The sequence below is a fragment of the Nycticebus coucang genome, chromosome 4 (assembly GCF_027406575.1).
Source record: "Nycticebus coucang isolate mNycCou1 chromosome 4, mNycCou1.pri, whole genome shotgun sequence".
Classification (NCBI taxonomy): Eukaryota; Metazoa; Chordata; class Mammalia; order Primates; family Lorisidae; genus Nycticebus; species Nycticebus coucang.
The window spans coordinates 40,089,349-40,105,191 of NC_069783.1; the positions used below are offsets into that span (position 1 = coordinate 40,089,349).

General features: G+C 39.7%; 1 pseudogene; it reads right to left on the minus strand.

The window, feature by feature from the left end:
• Positions 1–1,729: 1,729 nt before the first annotated feature.
• Positions 1,730–2,880, minus strand: LOC128584288 (histone PARylation factor 1-like; annotated as a pseudogene).
• Between the last annotated feature and the right edge of the window lie 12,963 nt (positions 2,881–15,843).

Genomic DNA, 15,843 nt, shown 5'->3' on the forward strand with positions numbered 1-15,843 from the left:
AGTTTAAAGAATAGTAAGTCCAAATGAATCTTTCATTTACCCAAATTGTTAATTGATAGCCCTTCTTGTTTCATTTATACTCACATTTACTTTTCTTTTCCCTTGAGTTATTGTGAACCATATCATAAAATATAGCTTTTCCTCCATAAATATCTCAGCATTTACCTCTAATATTTAAAGACTAAATAAAACAATAGTATCAGAACAATTTTAATTTTTTTATTTTTACTATTAATGCCCAGTAAATACTACAATTTCTCCAATTGTCTCTTAAATGTTTCTTGTTGTAGTTAAATTTCTCAAATCAGTAGCCAGATAAAGTGCACATATTACATTGAGCTGATGTGTCTCTAAAATTGCTCTTACTCCATATATTTAATTTCTGTTACTTTCCTCAAAAATTTATTTTAAAAAACTAGGTCACTTGCCCTGTCGAATTCCCATCATTCCAGATTGGCTAATTTGTTAATGTTATTTAATATATCTTTGCATCCCTGTATATCCTGCACACTGGTAGATAGAACCAGAGGCTGGATTAGATTTGGGGTTGAGTTTGTTGGCTTTTTTTTTTTTTTTTTGGCAAGAATGTCATAGGTAGTGTTGTGTGCTTCCTACTGCACGGCACTGAAATACACAGACGTCTGCTTGCCTTTTTATGCTGTTGAGATTGATGAATGGATTTAGCTGTTTTCAGCCAGATCCATCAATTACAGTTTTCTCCACTTAGGAGATCTGACAATTAAGTTCATGAACTCATTCTAGAAAAAGTGCTGATACCTCACTGATGAGTATCACTACAGTCGCCTTGGAAGTATTCTCGTTGGGAAGCTATGCACCAACGCCAACACCTAGTCCACCCTTCAAAGCAATTTTGGAAGTCTTTTTCTGGAATGACCATCAGAGCATTCTCTGTATGGCACACAAAAACACACAACAGCAATAACGAACAACATTCAGCAAGACACCACCACATGTCAAAGGAACACAGCTCTGAGACGCTGACATACCAACATTATGAAACCTTACCAAGTTGTCTGTACAGTGCTGCCAACATAAGCACACAGTAGCAAGTTCAGGAACTTAGTTGTCGGACCTCATACGACAACAGCTCTGATGGCCATTCCAGAAAAAGAGTTCCAAAATTGCTTTCAGGGGGGACTAGACATGGGTGTTGGTGCATAGCTTCCCAAGGGAAGTACTTCAAAGGTGACAGTAGTGATATTCAGCAATGAGGCTTATAGCACCTTTTCTAGCTTGAGTTCATGAACTTGTGAGACCTCACATAATGGGCTTCCCCCTCAGCTTTTCATTTAATAGTTTTAGCCATGATCATTTCTTAGATTCATTAATGGTTGCAAGTGGTGATATTCTAAGTCTATTGTTCCTTCTTAATTTGTTAACTTGAGTTATTCTTAAATGAAAAACTTTTGTTTTCAATTATTTGGTCACCCAAATAGGATTCTTACCAAAAATGCTGGGCTAATGCTTGATTCTTTCCCCATATGCCTATTTTCGGAACAACTAATTGGAGGCCTAGCATCCTCCAAGATAATGATTGAGGTAATTGGTTTGTTGTGTTGGTTTTTTAAAAATCATTATAAATTCATAGTTTTTTAACATTTTATGTTCTTTCTAATTTACTTTTTATATTTATTTATTCTTTAAAAACAAAACAAATCACAACTATAATACTAATGCTTTAAAATATATCAAATAAAACCTCCCATACTCACATTGCAAGCTGGTCTATGTTCTCTTTACTTCTTTTGCCAGGTGATCTTCAATAATTTCTGCAAACAAATTTCTCTTCAAAAGATTATGTGCAAGAGGTAAAAGCTAGCCAGCAATTTTATGAAAATTGTGGGAACCTTAGCAGAAGAGGCCCTTCCCCAGCTCCAGGCCCATGCTATAGTCACATTCATCATTTCCTGGATGGGAGCAAAAGCTTTCAGTCTCTCCTCTCACTAGCAGCCTCAACTATTTTCTTGCAAATTCTCTTGCAATCTGCATCCATTTCAGGGAGCTCTCTATAGCCAAGTCGTTTTTATCTGTGGGAACAACCAAGCCTGCCCCATAAAAGGTCCTTGTCACAACGTCCTTGTCTCTGTTTCATCTTCATGATTTTCTGTTCTAGTGAGTACCCCAGTTCTCTGGCTGTTTCTGTGAGTTTTTCATCTATGTTTTTCAAGAGATTAATTTTTTTTATCTGTTACTTCTTAAGTCTTTTCATCTAAAATTATTTGACTGCAGCAAACACATTATCTCCATTAGGAATAATCATACAATTCTTTCTTTCATTCATACCAACATATTCAGGAAGCTCATTCACAGAATCCCTGAAATACCCCATGGGTTACTGACTTCTATCATCTCCAAAAATAATGGTCTGGAACTCAGGAGGATCACAGTAAAACCTCCAGTGAAGGTTAAAATTCAGGCCTGTTGATTTTTTCATTTTACGTTTTCCAGCAAGGATATCATAAAGACCCACTAACTGAAGTCCAAGGCTTAGAGAAAGTGAATCACCTGGCTTGTCGACATCAATATCTTCCAGAACTTCCAGCAGTAATAGAAATCTTCAGGTAAAGAGAGCTTATAATGACTTTCTATTTCTTTCCGAAGGTCACTGGAGACACCAGCTTCACAGGATTCACTCTTCTTCACATCAACTGGTTTTTCACTCGCCACAACGCCCTCCCACAGCCTCACCTTCTCTTCCACGCTGCGGGCGTGAGCAGCAGCATCCACCTCAAGGCCCTCGCCCAAAGCAGCTGCCCTCGGGCTCTGAGGCTCCTCGGCCCCGCCCAGCCAACACTTTCTAAGTTTGAAACTAACATCATCTTGTCCCATCTCTGGCCAGTGAAAGCCTATTCAAGTTGGTTCTTGAGTCCCTTTAGCATAACACAAGTAGTTTCATTAGATTTTTTGCTTTCTATTACAAGTTGTTGTAAGTTCATAGTATACACTTCCCTGAGTAGATGTTGTTGGTGCCCTGGCTTCATCTTTTTTTATAGGGCTATGTAACCATCACCCAGCTGCTGGAAATGTTGTCTGCTAAGGGTTCACAGCTGCCCTGCTTCCCTGGAGAACTGCCCTTGGCTGATAGGAGCCACGTAGCATAGGAAATTATGCCTCCCACAGAAGGCAGCCCATGCCAGCAACTAACTATGGGGTATCAAATTCAGATGTATCAAAAGCGGCCCACCTGGCCTCAAAGAGGTTGACACTCCCCCGTGGTTTATGCTCTACAGCAGTGGTTCTCAACCTTCCTAAAGCCTAATGCTGCAACCCTTTAATACAGTTCTTCATGTTGTGGTGACCCCCAACCATAAAATTATTTTTGTTACTACTTCATAACTGTAATTTTGCTACTGTTATGAATCATAAGGTAAATATCTGATATGCAGGGTGTATTTTCATTGTTACAAAGAGGTCACGACCCACAGGTTGAGAACTGCTGCTCTAGAGCTAAACACACACACATGGATCACTAGACTTTTCCCAAGACAGCATCATTTTTCAACTGCCCCCCCCCCCACACACACACACACACCTCACCTCCTCTGCTATATCCTGATGGACCTTCTGGGTCTGTTAGGGGAAGAGGAAGAGCAACTGTTGTGAAATATACCTAAAAAATTCTCCTTAACAAAGACCTACTCTCCAGAGAAAGGCACTTAACCAGAGCCTTACTCCATCAGGGGAAAGACATTAGCACATATACATTTTTAGTGAGAATGGAAATTAATACAACCTGTATGGAAAACAGTATGGAGGTTTCTCAAAGAACTAAAAATAGCACTACCATTTGATCCAGCAATCCCACTACTGCATATCTACCCAAAGGAAAAGAAATCCATGTATCAAATAGATACCTGAGCTTCTATATTTATCATAGCATTATTCACATAGCAAAATATGGAATCAGCCTACATGTCTATCAATGGATGACAGGATAAAGAAATGAGATATATGTTCACAGTGGAATATTATACAGCAAAAAAATAGGAAATCATGTCCGATGCAGCAAGAAAGACACAAATAGAACTAGAGGTCATTATCTTAAGTGAAACAAGTCAGACACAGAAATACAAATATCACATGTCCTCACTCACAGCTAGATGCTAAAAAAATGTGCATGTAAGGAATAAAGAATGGAATGATGGCTACTCAGAAGAGTAAGGGATGGGAGGGGGTTAGAGGACGAGAAATTACTTAATGGGTACAATGTATGTTATTTGGCTGTTGCATACCCTAAATGCCCTGGCTTGACCTCTATGCAATTTATTCATGTAACAAAATTGCCCTTGTACTCCACAAATTTATATTTTTAAAAAAGAATATAAAATAGTCTAAAAAAGACAATGCAAGCATCAGAACCAGAATTATTAGACAACATGCAAGGAGAAATGGGAAGTGTAAGCAGAGAGATAGAAACTCTAAGAAAAATTCAAACACTATTAACGCTGTAGCAGAATCAAAGATTGCCTTAGATGGACTCATCAGTAAACCAGACACAACTAAAGAAAGAATCAATGGACTTTAGATAGATCAATCGAAATCTCTCGTGAAATCAGAAGATTAAAAGGAGTTTTTAAGGAAAATATTCAAGATCTGCAGGGTAATTTCAAAAGGTGTAGCACTTTGTGTAACTGAAATACAAGGAGGAGAAGAAAGGTAAAACAGAGCAGAATAAATATTTGAAGTAATAAAAACTGACAATTTTCCAAAATTAATGACAGATACCAAATCACAGATAAAGGAAGCTTAGGCAACACAAAGTAGGATAAATACCAAAAAAATCTTCACTGAGGCATATCATAATCAAACTGAAAAAAAAGACAAAGAGAAAATATTAAAAGAAGACAGAGAAAAAACACCTGGCCTCTACAGGAATAAGGATAAAAATTACAGCAGACTTCTTATCAGAAACCATGCAAACAAAGGGAGAGTAGACTGAAATACGTAAAGAGAAAGAGAAAACCATCAAGCCAGAGTTACCTATACTGTGAAATTATGCTTTAAAAGTGAAGAGGGTGCCCGTATCTCACTGGTTAGAACACTGGTCCCATGCACTGGGGGTGGCTGGTTCAAACCTGGCCTGGGCCTGCTAAACATAAATAAATAAATAAAAATAATAGTGATAAGGACTTCTTTATACAATCAAGATCTAAGAGAAATAGATGTCAACAAACCTGTACTATAGGAAATGTTAATAGAAGTTTTTTAGGAAGAAGGGAGATGATGTAGGTCAGAAACCCAGATATATTAAAGAAAGGAAGGATGTCAAAAAAGGAGTAAGGAGAAGGTACAATCTATACCCCTAATTGATCTAAAATGGAACTGTTTTCCTAAAGAAATAGTAGTAACAATTTCTTAGGTGATTATAAAATATAGACAAGTGAAATTTATGACAGTAGTATCTTAAGGGACAGAAGGGAGAAACTGGGAATACTCTGTTATAAAATATTTGGCTGGGAACCCATAGCCCAATGGTCAGAGTGCTGGCCCCATGCACCAGCGACGGCGGATCTGAACCCAGCCCAGGCCTGCTTAACAATAATAAAGTATCTGTACTACTCATGAAGAGGGATAATGTTCTTTAAAAATGGACTTGGATTACTTCAAAGGTATTTTGCAAACTCTAGTGTGACCACTAAATTTATTTCTAAAAAGTATAATTGATATGTTAAGAAAAGAGATAAAATGGAACTATACAGCATAGAGAGAACCTTAATATATGCAAATTATAAAAGAGTTAAAAAATAATTTAAAAGGTTGAGGTTTCTTGGAATGACATGAGACTATATTAAAAGAATCTAATTGTATTATTAAACAACCTCACTGGAAGTATGGGGGGAGGAAGTATGTATCAAAATAAACTTGAAATAATTTTGGAAATGAGTGAAGTCAGTAAGACTAAAGGCAAAAAATTTCACATAAGCTCTGCATAAAAACTGTACTCTGGTTGATAAAGTTGTTTCTCAGGGTGTATGAGTTAAAAATTCTGATACTGCTATTACGTGTACACTGGGATCGAAAAGTTAAGTAAACAAATGGGAAATGGAGAGCCAAGTTTCTCACTGTTGCAGTGAAAGATCACAAGCAGGCAAGAGGAGGCCAGACTAATCCATGTGGGTTAGTATTGGAGACAAGGAGGTATGGCTGGTTATATACAGATACATTTAATATAATGATATTATAGATGGCTCACGCCTGTAATCCCAGAACTTGGGAGGCTGAGATGAGTGGATTGACTGAGCTCACAGGTTTGAGAACAGCCTGAGCCAGAGTGAGACCCCCATCTCCAAAAAATAGCCAGGCGTTGTGGTGGGTGCCTGTAGTCCCAGCTATTAGGGAGGCTGAGGCAACAGAATTGCTTAAGCCCAAGAGTTGGAGGTTGCTGTGAGCTAAGATGCCATGGCACTCTACCGAGGGTGACCAAGTGAGACTCTGACTCAAAAAAAAAAAAAAACAAATTCATAGGTATGTGCATGTACACGTGGGTATACACACACATATTTTCTTGCTCTGTCATCTGAGAGGACCTAGCAGCAAAATCACCCCAGTAACAACCAGTACAGCTAACGCACAGATCTTTGCTCCTAATACCATTCTCTAATAAAAGGAACCAGGGTTCCTTGGAAAAAATGGATCATCCTAGGACTGGGTAAGGAAATATATAACATGAGCCTGGAATATTTTGTTGCACTAGAAAGTAAGAAAGTTCTTAGAAAAAATTAAAAATACCACATTGATGGGGGTATGTCAAAGAGACTCAGGAGCCAATTAAACAATTCCTGATGGTCAAAGCTAGAATGATTTGAGCAATAAAATAAACAAAGTAGTAGTACTGGATTATTACTCAATGTATGAAACAAATATTTATTAGTCTATATTAATGTAAAGAATTGAATAAATAAATAAAGGGGAAAGAAGAAGCCAATCTCCCATGTAGCAGAATTCCATATAATTTAGGTAGATACTGCTCCCTTAAGGCACTGGAACATAACTCCCTATTCTTTAACTTTGGGCCACACATAGCGCCTTCCTTTGAAGGAGCACAGTGTGGAAGTGGAGGAGAGGAAGTAACTTGATAGAGTAGATACGACTAGTACTATCTCAGCTAAGAATTCAAAGTTAACATCAACAGTACTAATTTGTATTGATGGTACGCATCCTTGACATGATGCTGTAAGGATGATACTATATATCCCTGTGGTCTTCCTCTCAAAAAACCTTATGACCCCACCCCATACATCAGAAAAGCATCAGACAAATTCCAATAGAGGGGAACTCCACGAAATACTTGATCACCTGAACAGCACTCTTCAAAACTGTCAGAGTCATCAAAAACAAGTATGAGATGCTGTCACAGGGAAGCAGAGCCTAAAAGACATGACTAACTACATGTAGTGTGATACATCCATATGGGATCCCGGAACCAGAAACCCAAAGATATTAGGTAAAAATTAAGTAACTGAATAAAGCATGAGTATGGACTTGAGTTAATAATAATGCATCAATATTGATTGGTTCATTAGTTGTTACAAATTGTACCATAACAATGAAAGATGTTAATAACAGGGGAAGCTGAGGGTAAGATACAGGATTCCTCTTTATAAATTTCCTGCAAATCTAAAACCCATTCTAAATAATTAAGTTTTATTGTAAAAAATAATTATTCTAATTCATGCTGGGTTACATACGTATGTCCATTCTGCTTCTTTGACACGGTTTTCATTTTGTTCATTTGTTAAATGGCATGAGGTGACGGAGAAGGGATAGAAGAATCTGAAATCAGATCCAGCTAAAGTTTATTCATTTTATTCAATTACCAAGGAATTAAGTATTGCTCTATTGACCACGTGGCAAGGATCTAGTACAGCAAGCAACCGCTCAGTCTGGACAAGAACCATGTCTAAAGGCCAGATGTTTGCTTCTAGTTTCTCTCTTTTGGTGGAGCCCTGGTTCTCTTCACGCCATTGGGAGACACCTGCCTACTCACGTCTACTCCAGCACAAGCTGATGCTGCTCTCTTTTTAAATAGCAAAAATAAAATTCCATAAGGTAAAGTGGCTGACAGACACTAGAGTTTCTTTCATTTTTTGTTATGTTGTCATGGCATTGTTTTATCAATTATGAATCTTTCAGTTAGTAATGAGATAAACCAAACTCTGTAAACAAAAATGTTTGAACAAAATAGGACTTTAACCCACATGGCTGAGAAGTCTGGAGGTAGGTCTGGGTCATGTGGACGTATATTTAAAAGCCCAAATATAATAATATCATCAGAATCCAGTGATTTTCCATAATAATTGTTTTGCCTTCTGATGCCAATTTTAGCCTCCACATGGCAGCCCTAAGCAACTGTAACTCACTTTCCCCAGTTAAAGTTCAACACCTGGACAAAGCTTGACTCTCAGCTCACAGTTATAGAAAATATCCCATTACATTTTTCTGGCAACAAATAAGACATGAGTCCATCTCAGAAGCAATTACTGTGCCAATAATATGATGACTGCTTGAATCCATATCTCCCCCAAAACTGGAAGAGGGGACAGAAGTGACCTCTACCTAAAATCCACAAGTTGAAATTTAGGGAGAGAGCAGTTCCCCCAGAAGAATGATAAAATAAAACTAATTGGAGCATGGAGAATGGATGCAGAGCAGCAAGCAATAAAGCAAAGTATGTTCAGTCCCCCCAAATTAACAACTACATACGATGAACATGAAGAATCCTCCTAATACAATCCACTTTCAAAGCCAGTTATTTTCTTAGAACATACCCTCCCAGATGCCATTCTGCAGGCTTCTGGGATATATTTGATGGGTCTGCCACACAAAAAGCCATCCCCCATTATTTCTGCCTCACTCACACAATGTACTGCACCATCCTCCTTGTCTATTTCAACCCACACTTCTTCCTCACTCACACTATGTGCATTGATGGGGAGTGAGAAGAAGGATTATCACTTACCATTTAGAAAATATGTTAGGATATTTTTTGTGGAGACTTAATATGGGTTTTTAGCATCAAAGAGACAGAAATTTCAAAAGACACATGCTGGAAAATCTGGGTTCCAAACCCAGTTTTGACACACCCTAGTAGTATAACATTTGGAGTCTCTTTGACCACCTCCCCAAGTTCACTGTTTCTCAGGAAGGGAGTTAGACTAGGTTTATAAAGACCTACAAACTAACCATAAATAATGTCATGATCAACTGAGCTAAAATGCAAGCCCACTCTCTAAAACTCTCTATTAACTTTCCCAGGGCAGTTCTTTTTCTATTAGCAGATAGAAAAGGGTATTAAGCAACATAAATGCCTAATGAAAAAGTTCTTCAAGGTCAGTGTCTGATTCATATTATAATATCATCCTCATCCAGCACCTATAGCTCAATACCATGTATATATCGGTCATTTAAAAACTATTTGTTGAAGGATTAAACAATGTTAGGAAGTGGAACAAAAGGAAAAGGGAAAAAAGAAGAAGACTTAAAAAATTATTTGAGCTCTATATGCCAGCTTCTGGCTAACAAGTGTGCCTACCCCCTGATATTGGTGGCTGGATCAGTGGCAGAGATTCTGGGTTTGGCTTTATAGCAGACACACAGAGATGCGGCCTCCCCTTGGTTATGGGAGCTGATTCCCTCACAGGATACTGACGGTTGGGTAGTTTCAGACAGGCTGCAGGGGATGAAAGGGACAACTAATCTGCTGGGGTCAGACCTCATTTCCTACAAGGAATCGGAGTCTAGAGGGCTGGAGTATCTACACAGTGTAAATGCTATGACTCCCTGCCCCGACTCAGTGTACAGATCCAGGGCCTTCGGGTTGGACCCATGGTGGTTTTCTATTTAACCTGGGTTTTCTCATCCTTTCTCAACACTGACCCAGAAGTGATACTGTTATTATTAGACTCAGAGGACTATGAGTTCTTAGCATGGCCATCTTCCTAGTCACTCAGACTCCCAAGCAGCTTAAAAACTAACTTAGCCTTGTCCTCAGTCTCAGCCTCAACCATCGCATCTGATAAGGTGCAAAATTCTGAAGATACACCCACAGCAACATCTCTCACATGTATTTTCTTCCTTGTACCCAGCCTCCCTGATTAAGGCCCTCATCACTTATTTCTCTTCTATAATATAGTCTCCCTCCTCATTAGCCCTCAGATATACCAAAGATAGAATCCCCTTTCTAAAGCATACACATGATCATTGTCATTCACCTGCTTTAAAAAAGGAGGTGAGGAGTGGCTCCTACTTTTTATAGAATAAAACCCAAACAATTCATCCAACATTCAGTGTCAACCTAACTGGACTCCAGGCTTCTTTTCCAATGCCCTCCATACAACTGTTCCTTAAAGCCATCCTGATAAGATGACCCCACTGTGCCCTGTGCTCTCTTGTCTCCAGGCCTGAACTTATGCTCCCCCTTCCCCCTAGAAAGTCTTTCTACCTCCCTACCACCAACTCTGTCCAACCATCCCACATTCTCCAAAGCATCCAGATTTCTCCTTAGTCAAAATTCTTCTCATCCCCTTGTTTTTGTAATCACTTTGCTTTATAGAACACTAACCACTTGCATTATATGTATATTCTTTTTCTGCCTACTTGAGGGGAAAGGGACCATATTATGATGATCATGCGGTGGTTGCCTTACCCCTTCAAGGGTCCTGGAAACATGAGAGAACAAAGGCTCTAACTACACTCCAACTGGTTTCACATACATTATCTCATTGAATTCTCTCAATAACCTTAAAAACTATTATTACCATATCAATCATTTTATAAAAGAGAAAACTGAGGCATAGAGAAGTTCAACTAGCCTGAGGCCAAACAGCTTGTGTTGGGGAGGTGGAGGCCAGGCTGTTCCCATCATATCACACCACTGAGCACAGGGCATTGCCAATGGCCTAGGACCCAAAAATAGGCACTAAGTTAGATTTCTCTCTAAACATCACATGCACAGTTATAAATGTTCAGTCATTTCATGTCATACAGGCCAAGTCTACTACAAAGTAGGTCCAACCACTCTTTATTGTACCAGATTTTATTTGTGTTGTTCACATTCCCTGTTTCTCTACTATATTTAAAATAGAAAACTAATAAGACATGGGTCTGGGTTCTCCTTGTAAAGAAGTGGCTTTGCCTTACTCCTTTCCAAGGCGACTTCTTTCCCTCTTCCTCCTCCCACTTGAGTTGTCCAGCTCCGCCAATGCAGACAAATTTACAAAGATGCGAAGGCAGGATTAGAAGGAGCAGAGGTCTCACATGGGAAGCCTTGCTGGGTACCCAAACAGATGGGGTCAAGTCTCATCAACAAAGCTGTAGGTCTGAATCTTTAATCTCTCCAGGTCCATCCATCTGCCTAACTCAAACATTATACCAAATCTTTTATAGAATGATTGAATAATGATACAGATATCTCTTTTGTCACAACTTGCATTGAAATGACTGTGCTCTGGACCTACAGGTGAGGGGATACTCTCTGGGAATCTAACAAGCTGACCTTATTTCTTTTATGTTGGAAGCATTTCAGTAAAGTTAGAGAAACAAGCCCCATCAGCTTCAGGGCCCAAGAAGAATACACAATGAATAGTGTTCCTTTTCTGCAGGAACATTAATTAATCAGAGTTGACAAGGATGTGTGGTCTCACAAGGCAGAGGGAGCAAGGGTTCCTGCTATTTTCTAAATTGTCAAATCAAGTACTTATCCCTGCAGCCTCTTCAGGGGCAGTACTTACAGTTTCTTTGGGCGCTAACTCCCTTTCTAATGTTGTCATAGCAACACTTTTTTTTTCAGGTTCCCAGGGGATACATTTGATGGAAAAACACCTTGTTGTCTTCAGTACAGAGACAAGGAAAAGGAGCCTGTTAGTCCTTGGAAAAACAATGATGGTGTTTTCTATTGAGCAACGCTTTCTGCTGCAAAAGACTTTGCAGCATTTCATAGCCTCGTCACAATCCCAGGAGCAAGAGCATGGCTTACTTCCATTTTACAAATTTTATAAGCCAGAAAACCAGAAACAGTAGGGGGCACCATAAGAAATAAAGTGTAATGGAAAGATGAGGTTGGGGGGGATGTAAATGACCTTGGACTCCAAGCTAAGGGTATTAAACTTAACAATATTATTCTATTATTACTAATACTATTAATAAAATAACTGCTTATTGTTTGTTTTACTAACAAACACATGCATTGTCCCAGTTATTCCTTACAACAATCCTATGAGGTAAGAATTATACCATTCTCCATTTTCAAAGAGAAGACTATGACATTAGAGGAGTTAAGCAGGATCACAGCAGCGACAGGCGTCCAATCATGTAGGCCATTTCAAGGACTGTGGTATGAAACAGGTAGCTTTGGGGATCTCTGAGAAAGAGGATCGTGTAGGCCATTTTAAGGACTGTGATGTGAAACGGGTAGCTTTGGGGATCTCTGAGAAAGAGGATCGTGTAGGCCATTTTAAAGACTGTGATGTGAAACGGGTAGCTTTGGGGATCTAGGAGATCTCTGATCTCTTAAAGGGATCAAACTGGCTATTGTGCCAGAAGTAACTGTGGAGATGGCAGGGTAGAAGTGAGTGCTGGACTCTGCAGGTGGCTTTGATGCGGTGAGAGCAGAAGAGGTGGTGCAAGTGGATGATTCTGGATAGATCTTAACGGTAAAGTGTTTCCTGACTGTTTAGTCATGGGAGGTGAAAGAAAGAAAAGAGTCAAGGATAACTCCAAGTTTTTTTGTCTTAAAAAGTGTAATAATGGATTGCAATCAACTGAGATCAGGAAAGGCTGCAGCTGCTGTAGGTTTGGCAGGAATTAAAGGTACAGGAATTCAGTTTTGGACAGTTTCAGTTTGAGAAGAAGAATTAGTCATCCAAGTGGAGATGCCAAGTAAGCTGTTGGATACAGGAATCTGGAGTATAAAAGAAAAGTGTGGACTGAACATAAAAATTTTGGAGTTGTTGGAATATCAGAGGTAGTTATTTATAGCTATAAAACTGGACGAGATTGCCAAGAACATGAGTATAAATAGAAAAGAGAAGAGGACCAAGGATTGAGCCCCAAGACACTCCAACGTTAAGTGATCAGGAAGATGAGAAGGACCCAGTGCAGGAGTCCAAGAAGGAGTGACCAGGAGACGTGGTGTGCCGGAAGCCAAGCAGGGAACACGTGCCAAGGAGCAGGGAATAAACATCTGTGTTGAATGCTCCTAAAATGAAGATGATAACTAACCAGGAGCTAACGGTCATCCTGACAAGAGCCATTTTCATGGAGCAATTTGAGAACAGACCTGATTAAGTAGGTTTAAGAGAAATCAGAAGGAAATAAATTGGCAATAGTGAGCATTGGTATTGCTTTCTAGGGATTTTGTTGTAGCCAGTGAAAAAAAAAAGGGTGACAGCTGGTGGAGACAGTGGGGAGAAGGTTTTCTATTTTAAGATGGAAGATTAATAGTATGTTCATAAGAATAATCCAGTAAAAAAAAAAAAAACTGTCAGAGAGAAGGACAGCACTGCTGTAGTCAGGCCTGGAAAGAGCAGGAGGAGGCTCGGTGAGCAAGGAGAGAAAGGATTGGCCTTAGATAGGAAAGGGAGAGGGTGCAAGTGAAGACGCCAGCAGGGCAACAGCTTCCAAATGCCTTGAGACCATCAATAAAGTAGAAAGAATGCCTGGTCACAGCTTACGGCAGTGTTAAAGGTGTCAGAGGTTTGAGAGAGGGTCTCAGATAACTGTGACTTGGGCACATGGAGGAAGAGGAGTGTTTGATTATCTTTTACTTGAAATGGTAAGTATCCAAACTTCAAACACAATACAAAAACTTGTATACCAAGCGTGGAAGTAGAGAAAAACCTATAAGATTTTGCTAAAAGGAGTAACTCTGCCATTATAAGATATTGTCCCATGTAGAACCTTTCTTAAGAGACAGTGTTCTACATCCAAGAACGTACTGAAATATTTCCAAGTAAGGAGCTTCCTAACCATTGGCTACGGATGGTACAATAAAAGATAGGACAGCAGCCTTGAGGTATAAAAACATTAAAACCCTTTTCCAGATGCTTCATATAAGGTCAAATCCTGCCTTCTTCCTCCTGTGCCTCTATGACAGTGGTAACTGGGTCAAGATAGAGATAGCATAAAGAATGTTAAGGAAAGCAATAACAAAAAAAGTGGAGGTTAATAGGCTGGGGTCAGTATAGAAAGCAATAAAAAAAAAAGTAGAGCTTAATAGGCTGGAGTCAAAAAACACTTAGTCAGGATCCAGGGTTATGGAGAAGCAGATGGTTAATACTTCAGAAAACCATGGCTAGTTTGAGACTATAAGGTCATGAACAGCAGAAGACACTGTTGGTGTGGAAGGATTCCCCACTGTCTGGGAACAGGGTGACAATCCCTATAGAAAGGAGGTGTTCATGTGATCAGGGCTTGGCCTTCCTTTATCTTGACTTAACACTTGACCATTTCCCCACTAACACACATACACACTTCCTCAGTGGGTCCTGTTACTGAACCACAATCCAGGGAACTTTCACAGCCTTTTACAAGTGGGTGCAGGCAGTCTAATAGGCACCAACTAAAGACGTTGAAACATTGACCTCTCTGGTTCCCTTTCCAGAGGTCTATTTTCCTATCAAGGAGGCATTGGCGTGTTCAGATTCAGGAGCAGCAACATGGACCAGCATGATTATAAAGCATTCCTTTCATTTATTCCAGGAAAAGCCTATTTACTCCAAAGGAGTACAGAATGGTCATATGGGAATTAATACAGTTTCAAGTAGATCTCTATTGCAATAAATTGCCCCAAAACTTATCTTAAAAACACATTTTCTATCTACATTTTCTGTGGATGAGGAATTGAAGAGCTACTTAGATGGGTTCTCTTAGAGTCACAAGGTTGCAATCAAGATCGGCAAGGGGCTATAGTTGTCAAAAGGTTCTACTGTAGAAGATACTCGTCTGAGCTCATTTTGGTTGTTGGCAGCATTCAAACCTTTGAGGACTGTTGGACTTAACTCCTCACTTCCTTGCAGGCAGTTGGCTGGAGCCTGCCTCCCTCTGCTCCTCACTGCTTGGACTATCACAGGGCAATTCACGAGACTGGACCCAGAGAAAGCAGGAGAGACGGAAAGAGGAGGCAACCAAGACAGAATGACAGTCTTTCTGTCACCTAATCTTAGAAATGATATCCATTTGTTGCATTCTATTTGTTAGGATCGAGTCACTAAGTATGGCCCACACTCAGGATGGGGTGGAGTGAAGCATGGATTGCACACTGATGTCACCACCAATAGGCAGGGTCACTGGGAGTCTTTTCAGAGGCCACCTACCCTAATAGTGAACTTGGACGCTAACCAAAAGTAGCTCCTGGAAGAAGACTTCCCTCTAGACCATTTGTCTCCATTCCCAACTCTGGGCAAAAAGGAAAAAAAGAAAAGAAAAGAAAGGAAAGGAAACTGGCTGTTTGTCTTCTAAAACATTGCCTTTGCCAGGCGTGGTGGCTCGAACCTGTAACCTTAGCACTCTAGGAGGCTGAGGTGGGTGGATTGCTTGAGCTCAGGAGTCCAAGACCAGCCTGAGCAAGAGTGAGACCCCATCTCTACTAAAAAAAAAAAAAAAAAGAAAGGGTAGAAAAACTAGCAAACTGTTGTGGCGGGCGCCTGTAGTCCCAGCTCCTCTGGAAGCTGAGGCAAGAGAATATCTTGAAGTCCAAGAGTTTGAAGTTGCTGTGAGTTGTGAAGCCACTGCAGAAGACTCTAAGAAAAAATAAATCACAAATAATACAATAAAATAAAATATTGCCTTGCTGGTCATAGTTTAGCCTCAGGTGGGGGCATTATA